The sequence below is a fragment of the Papaver somniferum genome, unplaced genomic scaffold, assembly GCF_003573695.1.
Source record: "Papaver somniferum cultivar HN1 unplaced genomic scaffold, ASM357369v1 unplaced-scaffold_84, whole genome shotgun sequence".
Classification (NCBI taxonomy): Eukaryota; Viridiplantae; Streptophyta; class Magnoliopsida; order Ranunculales; family Papaveraceae; genus Papaver; species Papaver somniferum.
The window spans coordinates 1176646-1188368 of NW_020651415.1; positions in this window are offsets into that span (position 1 = coordinate 1176646).

The following is an 11723-nucleotide window of genomic DNA, read 5'->3' on the forward strand; positions in this document are numbered from 1 at the left end:
CTAGCTTTTGCAATTGCCACTGATGTCTAGGGGTGTGCAACGATGGTCAAAGTTGTGGATTTAAAAAATCCAACCATGTCCGGCCTAATCAGCCGCGAATTTGACATCCGATCAACGGATTATACAGATCGGATGTGGATTAACCGCGGATTTAGTTTAAAAAGAAAACGATCACTCAAAACTAGGGAAAGACCTTAGTTCACTGGGCTCAAATAATCACGTTAGTTCACACAGATTCATCAGAGACTGTTGCTGCCAAGATGATTACTACTCGTTTCATTTTGTTTGCTGCTTTAACAGGTTGATGTCAGTAATGTTGTTTGAGTTTTCCCTAAAGTCTAAGTCACCATCTCACTCAAGCATCATGAATCATGGTTCAATAAATGTGTATCTGTTAAAGAAATTTTATGTATAGTCTCTGCAGCAGTCTATCGACAACTAATACTCAATTTAAATTCCATCGTTTTGCGGCAACTAAGTTTCCCTATTTCAACACCACTTGTTGTAACTCAATTTATTATTACCTCCAATAACAGGATAGAACAGAACCTTAGAATTAGTTTCATAGAAAATCAACCATTTGTGGAAGGAGGAAAGGAGCTGTGATTTTGTCCGGCGTAACCGCTAATATGCATAGTAATGTAAAACAACTGCGGTGCGGGTGAATCCACGGATTTTAAACTCAAACACCATTAAAAGTGCGGATTTAAGAATCTCATCCGTGTCCGGCCCATTAATCTTGCGGATTGGATTTTACCCGCAAGATTGCGGACTTTTTACACACCCCTTACTGATGTTACATCTGCTGAGTTATACTCGGATTGTAGTGAGTAAATGAAAGGGGTTGTTGGGGTAAGTTGAACATAAGCAAGTAAGAAACCCATCAGGAACTATAGATGAGATGTGATTAAAAACACCTACACAGATATAAAACAAAGCCGCTACAGAGGGACATTAAATTCTATATAACTAGATTTCTTTTCGGTGTGCACAATGCTTTACCCCTTCCCAGACAATGCACTTTTAATTTGGTTTGTGTGTTGTTTTGGTATGACGCGTTTTTGAAACTTGAATTAAAGTTGTAAAACAAATATTCCTGTAACGTTGAATTATGGTTTAAATTTCTTTTGCCTTACCATTCAATTTAATCTCTGTTTGTTAATATATTTTTTACATCCTTGAAGATACTAAGATCAACCACACGTGAGTACTGACAAATTCATTGTACGTGCGAATCACATGCACTCATTGATTATTATCCCTAGGTTTCTAACGGCTTTAGATAAAACATGTTGCGCTTCCTCCTATTTTTAGATCTCAGAAGACATTTAAATGTAAGTAATACATTTTCGGTTTTGTTGTATAGATCACCATCATAACTCATGACTCATTGTTTAATGTCAAACACTCAATTACTTATGTCGAAGAATAAAAACTTAGCTTATATTATGATATTTGTCAACCTAAGTCTCTGAATAGTAAATCTGAATTTAAATGTTTAGTTACACTAAACTCCGATAAATAACGACCAAAAATAAGAGTTAATTTAAATTTTTCTATGCTATGTGTAGATTATATGTTATGATGTTTTTACTGAAAGAAATATCAATAAGAAAAACTGTATGTCTAATTTCCTTTCTTTTCAGCTAATTCTGCTAGCGCGACTATATCTTCGAAATATTCCTATTTTGCATCATCTACTGATGTTTGCATTTCTGTAGGCACCTCCAATTGTCCGCTAGTTCCAGCCAATTTTGTTGCGGGTGTTATCTCTTTGCAGCATTCATTAGTTTCATCTTCAACAGGTATCTCTTGATTGTTGTTTGAATCACAAATTCTAAGTTTCAGTTTCTATATTATGTTTAAATTGTGTATGTAAATAAATAAACTTTTCACTTTAGAATTACATGTTCCATCTTTTTCAGTCTGTATTTGGCTTCCACTTCAAAGTTAAGAGGATAAATATTCTGCACGGAGAAAGTGTTGTAGTCGAATGAATTTTGATGTAGTTGCACTTCGAAGATAAACGACAATCCTATTGAGTCCCATATTTCGGTCACATTTTCAGCCCGATTTACCTATCAGACAAATTATTATTTTTTCAATTATAAAATTGGGTACAAATTCTTTAGGTTTACTGGCATACCTTAATGTCAATTGTGCTGATTTCCATAAATTTTGATACTCTCACATTATCCAGAAGGAGTTCTGCTGTTTGTCCTTGCACGATTATAATGGTTGTATCGTTATCGTATTTTACTTTCAATTCCATTTTGTACCTCGGTACTGGTCTGTCTACCTTTCTTTTGCAGGTTTCGCACCATTTATCTGTATTTGTGTATCGTCTTTTATTGCCATATAATATCAGGTTGATCCTTTTACAATATCAATCACCGTTGCTTTGAATGTGAACGTCGTTCCCTGTTTATATGAATATCAACTCAGCATATACTACTGGATTTTTGCTATAAGATATCAAATCAAAGCAATTTACTCAGTATGGTTAGATATGTTACCTTATTGTCCGGATCGAACAGTAGCTTTTGTCCTTCCTCTATTGTTATCCTGTTGTTGAAAAGAAATTCTTCCATGTTTTTTCAACTTTTTGTTTCCCTATCGAAAGACATCTGGTTTTGTTGATCCTTCATATATGTTACTTTTCTTCAGAGTTTATTAGTTATTTTTTCCGTAACACTTGTGTTTTCATTATTTTTTTTTATGTACATGTACTTACTTTTCTTTATTCGCTCAAGAAGTCACTTCTTTATAGTTGGTTTCTCATAAGCCAAGAGGATAAATCAAACTTCTTTCATTGGGCCTACTATACCCATTTGGCTCTATAAATGAGACTGACTTTGATAATGAAACATGTTTTTGGGCATACCCAAACATTTCTAGGCATACCAAGTGAAGACAAAAAGGGATGTCAAATAACAAAATGAGAAAGCCGCTTAACCAAATTTTTTTATATGACAAATTTGCCCTTTATAAGTGTAGAATAAAAATTTTTGGGGAAAAAATTTTTTATTGAGAAAGAGAGAAGGAGAAGGAGAAAGTGAGAACTTTTATTTGTTGATTCAATGGAGGATGAGGATGGTCATTATTCATCTAAAAAACCTAGGAAAATACACAACTACAACAATGATTCCCGAATGAGTAATTGAGAAAAAAATAGAACTTGTTGTGATTATAGAACGAAATTCGGCTGATTAGCGAGATGAATTATGAGCCGAACTGCTCATTGTTCTTCGTTCTGAAAATGCTTATGAACGGTTCGGATGATAACAGTATTGACTTATAAGCCTAACCATAAACACTTTCAGGGTGAAAAATAATGAACAGTTCGGCTGATAACGGAGACAAATTATCAGCTGAACCATATATTTTTCCAAGTTCGGCTCATGTCGTATCAGCCTAACCATATATTTTTTCAAGTTCGGCTCATATCTTATCAACCGAACCATATATTTTTCCAAGTTCGTCTCATAATCAAACAATCATATGAGCCGAACATGTTTCTGATTTTACAAAAAACACTTAGGTTTATACACATTTAGGGGTCCGACTACCAAGTTCCAAATTCAACCCATTAAAATCAAGTAGATTTTATCTTCATCTTCATGAAAATGAAAATACGAAGATAACGCAAAAAGAATGAGGTCATTCCGACATCAGATGAAGAAGTTATGGGTAAAACAAGGTTGAAGACTTGAAGTTACAGGGAGAGGTTCGTCTTAAAACTCATCAGCTCGAGTGAGCCGAACCTAAAGCCTATAAATCAATATTTTTGAAGTGTTTAAGGGTATATAGGTCATTGCATGCCCATTAGACATCCCTTATCAGGATACCCTAGATAGGGAAACTACTTTGTATGCTATGAAAGAAAATGGTATGCCTAAAACCATGCTTCTTGATAATGGAATCAACTAATTCAATTGGGTACTCTTACCAAAATCTAAATAACATCAAAATGTTGCAACTCGCAGAAAGAGACCCCCTAAAAAAGAATGGAAGACGACTAGACTATAAGTCGGATCTTTCCGTGAACAGTAAGTAACAGATTTCCCCTTCTTTATGGAAAGCATGTGGAATTATTTCAAGGTCGGTAAATCCGGTCGAGGTGGTGAGAAAAACCAAGTCAAGGCGGACAAAGCCATTTAATTTGGATAGGACGGGGACGCCCTCCATAGAAGGATACTGCCATAAGAGCGAAGGGTAATCTTTTTCTAGTTCTATTGATATCCCTGCCAGTGATATACCGGAGGAAGGTGGAGATGACGTCAAGTCCGCATGGCCCTTCTGGGCTGGGCCACACACGTGCTACAATGGCAATTACAGTGGGAAGCAAGGCCGTAAGGCGGAGCGAATCCAGAAAGATTGCCTCAGTTCGGAATGTTCTCTGCAACTCGGGAACATGAAATTGGAATCGCTAGTAATCGCGGATCAGCATGGAGCGGTGGATCTGTACCCGACCCTGTACACACCGCCCGTCACACCATGGGAATTGGTTTCGCCCGAAGCATCGGATCAATGATCACCCATTCCTTACCTTAAAAGACAAGTGGGGGTAAACCTCCTTACCTGTGTACCAATACACAAAGGCTCTTGGTGGTCGTCTTTTAGGAAGTGCCTAGCAGGCGTGAGCGAGAACCCTTTATGTGCTTATCCACGTCCAGCCCTAATTGGAAAAAAATGATAGGGTCACCCATCTGAGTAAAAAAGGAAAGAGATTAAAGGCTTCCCTGTCAAGAAATGGACTCGAAGGTGATGGGCAGGCTCTATAAGAGATATTCTTCCCAGAACGGATGAGCACGCTCTAGTCATGAAAATCTGAGTTCTACCTTGGCACTATCAAAACGTTATCAATAAAGATGCTTTTATCGTCGGGGCTAACATGTACTTTTTTACATCCAGTCTACGAGAACACGTCATACTACTAATACTAAAGTGAAGCCGCCTACTAATAACCTAATACAAATGATATCCAGCTCAGAATGGTCCCATTTATCAGTTTCTTTAGCGTTTAAGCCAAGCGTGTTAGAGTGATCTGAATCAGGAGTCAACAAGCAACGGCTCCTACCTATAAAGCCCCTTAGTAATAGATGGGCAGGGACTGCTTTAAGCACTTTACCAACCTAGAGCAAGGGCTCGCTTTGCTTCCACCCGTTCTTTTTGTATCAATATACTCTGCCAAATCCAGTTCGATCTGTTATTAGTAGAAGGACAAAGTTTCCTGTATCATTTAGTGATGACCGACCTAAGAGACCTGATTCTACCCACCTATCCAAATCAGCAGCTTATCCACTCTGGTATGTCTAGATCCATATATATCTTTGTTCCTATTGATGCGTTCAGTACGTATTCCCCTGCGTTGGCATTATGCAAGTTAGTATGATAATAATAGCCTTTTTAGACCTAACTCCAGACATATTTGATTATTTTCTTACCATTAAACATTTTTACTGTCAGACCGACTACCACCAGTATTATGTTTTCATCTTTCTTAATTTTGCTTTCATCTGTGATTGGGTCTGCCTGTTCTCCCCAAAGAGTATAACATCTGTCTCTACTGCGTCGGTGTCTGTCATCCTCTTCCGCACTAATGTAGTTTTTACGCTTATGAGTTTTCCTATTATGTCTGCAAAGAAATTTTTTGGTATTATTTTTTTTTTCTTTAAAAACTTTTAAACCCTTTTTCTACGAATCGATTTAATTAGCACTTCAATTCTATTACATGTGCAGTGGCTGATATCCCCAGATATCTCGCGCAGTTGCTCAAGATCAGTAGGTATGAACTTGTGTCTTGGGATGTTGGCGTCCTCTTCTGTCTCTTTTTGTACTTTAACACCGGTGAAGTGGTGAAAGTACGCTAGCCTTCGTTCTTGAGGTAGGGGCCTGTATTTCCCGTTGAATACATCCATATTGAAGAATTTTAGAGTTATTATGTTCTGTTCTTTAAGATTTTCTTTATGCATGTCCAATTGACTTGGTGTGAGGTAACAGTGTACCTGCTCTTCCTGTTATCGTTAATTCGGTGTTGTTTTTATTAGAAATTATTAAGATTATTGATTCTATAAACTGATGAATGCGTTAATGTATGTTGTTGGACTCACCGTTCTGTCGATCAATATCATATGGATGCCGTACAACTGTCCAGTGTCTGAATTTCGTACTTCCCAGGTACGTATTATTCTTAGCTTTCCAGACTCCTGGATTTTCCCCCATCGCATGTCACCTAAAAGAGGTAGTAGACGCGCCGGTTGTTGATCTATGTTTTCTGTTTAGAAGAAGTAATCAAATTTAAACATTGAATGCTATTGTGAACTTGTGATTGACAGGAAGGAGATTTGAATTACTTTTCTTGTTTATGTGATGATGTTTCGCTGCTCCGGTCGTTGTCTCTTCCGATTTATGTTTTCCTGCGACCTCATCGTACGTCTTCTTCCTCGTCTTCTTCATCATCTGTCAGTACTACCCCTTTGATATTGAAAATATTAAAGTATTAATATGTGAAAATCATCTTTATATCCCCTTGTTTATGTGAAAATATTAAAGTTTTAACTTACTGTTTTTGTTTGTTTTTGTGATAGCGTCATTCATCCCTGCTGTTGTTTCATTCATCAGCCTCAGAACCTGATGATGACAACAAATTTTGTTAAATCTAAGATATTGGTTGTATTTTAGAATCTAAATTTTGTTAAGCTACGACCTTCTTACCTACTGTGACAGACTCCTCATCCATTAAGTCTTCCTGATAATCCAATTCAATTGTTTTCTTGTATGCTTCCATCTTTTCATCAACTGATCACAGTTGTTGTAACCCATAAATTGTAATATGATAACTTTTAACGTATTTTAATTTCAAATTCTACTTTTCATATCTTTTTTCCACGTAGCCAATTTTTTCCCCTTGCCATTTTTTTACCTGTTCATAAGTTTTAGGTGTTACGTATGACGAATGTATAGAGGTTTAAATAAAAAAATTTAAAAGATTATTCAGTCTTACCTTGCAGTTGAATACCTTGCAGCTTTTTTTTTTCAATACCTTCCATAATTTAGACTTAAGTTAATGATCAAAAAGGCTCTGTAATTGCATGATTTAATCTTTCGACTTGCATGCATATATATAAAGAAATGCCAATTCCTTTTTCTGGCACGGATTCCTGATTTGAAACGATTTTTTTTTCTTTTGGTGTCAACGATTTCCTTTTTTTAATAGAATTTCGTTTTTAAGAGTTTCACGTATTAAAAATTCACGTGTTTTTTTCTTTTTTTTTTATTTAATGGTTTGGACTTGAGTTTTAGGTGTTACGTATCGATGAATGTATGGAGGTTTAAATAAAAAAAAATTAAAAGATTATTCAGTCTTACCTTGCAGTTGAATACCTTGCCGCTTTTTTTTTCAATACCTTCCATGATTTAGGTTTAAGTTAATGATCAAAAAGGCCATGTAATTGCATGGTTTAATCTTTCGACTTGCATGCATATATATATATATATATAAAGAAATGCCAATTCCTTTTTTTGGCACGGATTCCTGATTTGAAACGATTTTTTTTTTGGTGTCAACGATTTCCTTTTTTTTTAACAGGATTTCGTTTTTAAGAGTTTCACGTATTAAGAATTCACGTTTTTTTTTTATTTATTTACTTACCGGTTTGGACTTGAGTTTTAGGTGTTACGTATGGACGAATGTATGGAGGTTTAAATAAAAAAAGTTTAAAAGATTATTCAGTCTTACCTTGCAGTTGAATACCTTGCAGCTTTTTTTTTTTCAATACCTTCCATGATTTAGGTTTAAGTTAAGATCAAAATGGCTCTGTAATTGCATGGTTTAATCTTTCGACTTGCATGCATATATATATATAAAGAAATGTCAATTCCTTATTTTTGGCACCGATTCCTGATTTGAAACGATTTTTTTTTTTGGTGTCAATGATTTCCTTTTTTTAACAGGATTTCGTTTTTTAAGAGTTTCACGTATTAAGAATTCACGTTTTTTGTTTTTGTTTTTTTTTATTTATTTAACGATTTGGACTTGAGTTTTTCCACCCTTACTGAATCATAGTTAAGTATAGGCATAAACACCGTATAACTAAATAATTCAAGCTTAAATTGTAACATAAGTATTGTTTACCTATTTTTTTTTAACACCGTTATTAACGAACAGTAAAGTATTTGATTTATCAAAATTTTAATTATTACAATCAATAGAGTGATGCCAAGTGTCTCACCATAGCTTCTGCATTAGAAAAGGGTCTTTCTACGCCAATAGAAAACGAGGATTTCGTCACCGTTTAATACGAGAGTTTTATTTGTCAAGGCCTTTAAGAGGGAAGATTTGGTACCGTCTCACCACTGGTAACTCGGTTTATGGAGTGACCTCTGATATTTTTTGTCCCTTTCTTGTTCACTGATCATTTTATGTTTGTAGAAGACGACCTTAAGTCCTAAGTCAAAGATTTTTAGGCTATGGATGGAAATTGGTAAAATTCCAAAAATCATTGTGGTCAATACCTGTTGTCTAAAGTCGTATGGGATGCATGCTTATACGGTAGCCCCAATTTTCCCCCCAAAAAACTTTCCCCTCTATATATATACATGTTGCTCCCCGTTACTTCGTGGTTCTTTCCCGATCCCTTTGATGTTTGCTCGATTTTTTTTCTTATCTTTTTCCGTTAGTATGTGGTCACCCATCAAATATATCTAGGGAGAATTTATAAAGTACCTCCGTCTTATTGATTTCTTTTGTTTTTATCCCTGTTTTTTACAAATTTTCTAAAGTGTCCCAACTGTTTAGTTTTTCATGGTAGTTGGTTCACACTTTACTAGTTAGTACGCTTACCTTCTACATCATTTTCCAATTTGTCGAGCTTGGTTCAGGATCGTGTCATCATTTTTCAGTTTCGTTTCATCATCCCCTGAAAGGGTTCATTATTCTCAAGTGTCTTGGGGTATATGGTTGGTGGAGAATCAATCTTCTACATATTTTTCAGTTTAGTCGACCCTGGTTCAGGGTCGGTACACCACTTTCAGGTTCGTCGAGCCTACTTCAGGATCGTTACACCCTCTTTCAGGATCGTCGAATTATTTATTCTCTCTACCAAGAAGATGTAGTTCAGGGGTAAATAAGACTTTTAATTGGGAAGATAACTGTCACCTAGCACTTAAATGGATGAAATTTATCTCTGAATAAAACGGGGTACTTTAGAAAACTTATAAAAAACGGGAGTACATTTGAAATGGACATTTCAAAACTGGGGTACTTTATAAAATGTCCTTATCTAGTGGTAAAAGGAAAATAAAGATTCTTTGACCAAGGTCATTAAGAAATAAAATTTGATGGCCTTCATCTTGGTATTTTTATTAATGGCTAAAATATCCTATAATAAGTTAGTTTAATTTAATTGATTAGATTATTAAGTGAGTAAGTTAGATAATTTTTTTGAGGTTGTGTTAATTTAAGAAGTAGATTTATTGAGTGAGAGAAGAAGAGGTTAATTTGTATAAAAAAATTAAAAAATTAGGGTTTGAGGTTTCTAAATCAAAGATGAATGATTCAAATGACGGCTCTGACGTATCTTAATCTCGCATGACGGAGTATACATTAATTTTCACAATGATCAAATAATGAGTGATTTGCTAAACTGTGAATGTATTTTTCTCCAAATTCAATCTCAATCACAAAATGATGGTTTTTACGATCCAATCGATGATCAAAATAAGAAATTACAGAGGATGATGCTTGGGGAACTCTGACATATATGTTAATCTCAATTTTTTGCTTGAATTGGCTAAAATTTACTAAAAATGCCACCATTTAAAGGTATTTTTGGTAATGTTCGACTAGGAGAAAAGAAGAACAGGTAACCGAACTTGGATTGAGCCTGTTCGGCTACCTGTTCTTCATTTCTGCTAGTTGAACTTGAATTGCAAGGACCCTCAAGTTCGTCAACGCTATTAGACTAGCCAAGAGAATAGAGCTGGCAAACGGGCGAGCCGGGGCTCGCTTGTTACGGGTTACACGGGTTCGGGTTAACATGGGCCAAAACCTGCGGGTTGATATTCTTCATGGGTCATGATTTCTTCAACCCGTTCCCGTAACGGGTAAAGCTTGCGGGATTACGGGTTATCCCGACTTGTTTAATTAATATTAAAACTAAAACTTAATTAGGTTAAATTGTGGAAATTACAAGAATAAAAATGGTAAAATACAAGATACAAAAATTCCTGAACACCAGATCTCAATCATACCCTGTACAATCTGATGGTAATTTGATGGAAGCCCTGAAAAACCCATAAAGATCTTGAGAAACAAATCCTGAACGACTGAAACTGTTTTTTTGTTCAGCCAACCTTTTGTTCAACCACAACTTCATAAACCAAAACTTTTATTCTGAGTAACAGAACCAGAACTTTGAGTATTTCTCAACCCCTGTCAATCAACTTCATACACTCAAACTGAAACATAATAAAAATGATTATAAATATCTTCAATCCAGTAAAGAAGATTTACCTCAGTTCAGGTTCCTTGAACAAAATAGCAGACCCTAAATCCTTTCCTTGTCCACTCTACAATCAACTCAACTCTAATAACATCTTTATTATCTTCTTACCAACAGAATCGAGCATAATTCTTTATCAGCTACAACTCATCAACCTTAAACTTCAATATCAACTTCAATTTACCAAATTCCAGAACCCTAACTAATAAACTCAAGTAATTCTTCGGTTTAAACCTAATTCACGACAACTAATAATAAATCTTCTGAATTATCCATTTCATCTTCCCTTAAACTTCTTACAAACCCTAATTCAAATTCCAAACTTTGATTCTCTGATTCACATTCTAGAAATCAATTGAGCAGCAACCCTTTTCGTTTTTCGCATCAACCACTTAACTCCATCTTTAATTAATCAAATCTTCCATATCTTGAACTCAAACCGAATCCTAAATTTTTCTCATATCCATATTTTCTTCCTCTTCGGCTTAATCGACAACAACCTAAGTTCCTTCATCATCTACACAAACCCATCATTTAACATCCTCAATCAATTCTCGCTCTAATCTCAAAAACCTCACCGGAGAAAACAAGAAGAAAAGAAGAAGAGCAGAGAAAGAAAAAGAAAAGAAGAAAGAATAAGAGAAAACGGATTCTCTTCGATCGGTTGAGGAGATAAGGTCCAAAGGAAACACTAGGACACACAATTGCATTGATAAGGGGAGCCACAACGTGTCTGTGTTTCATACAATACAACCGTGTGATATTTAGACGGGTAACGGGTTAAACCCGCGGGTTTACGGGACGGGCCGGGTTAACCCGTTTTCCCACAAGCCACCATTTTTCCAACCCGCACCCGTCTTGTTTTACAACCATCCAATCCGGGTGCGTGTTTTCACGGGTCGAGTTGGGCAAACTCGCGGGTTATGTCTTATTTGCCATCTCTACAAGATACGTTTTAGCCATTGATAATTCGACTAGTTTAACATGAACGTTAATTAATATGAATTAATCTAACAACGATTTAGATACGAAACTAGTACTGCTGAGTAGGTCTCGAAAAGTTACGCGAAATGGACTACTCGAACGTGTCATTCGGATACCGAATGAAGATAATTATCAATTTGTTTTTGGAGGGTGAAATAGTAATTTGGGATTGTACTCTTATGGATCCACGTGTAGAGGCGAGTGGGTGTCTCCAATGTATTCAATATCGGCCGA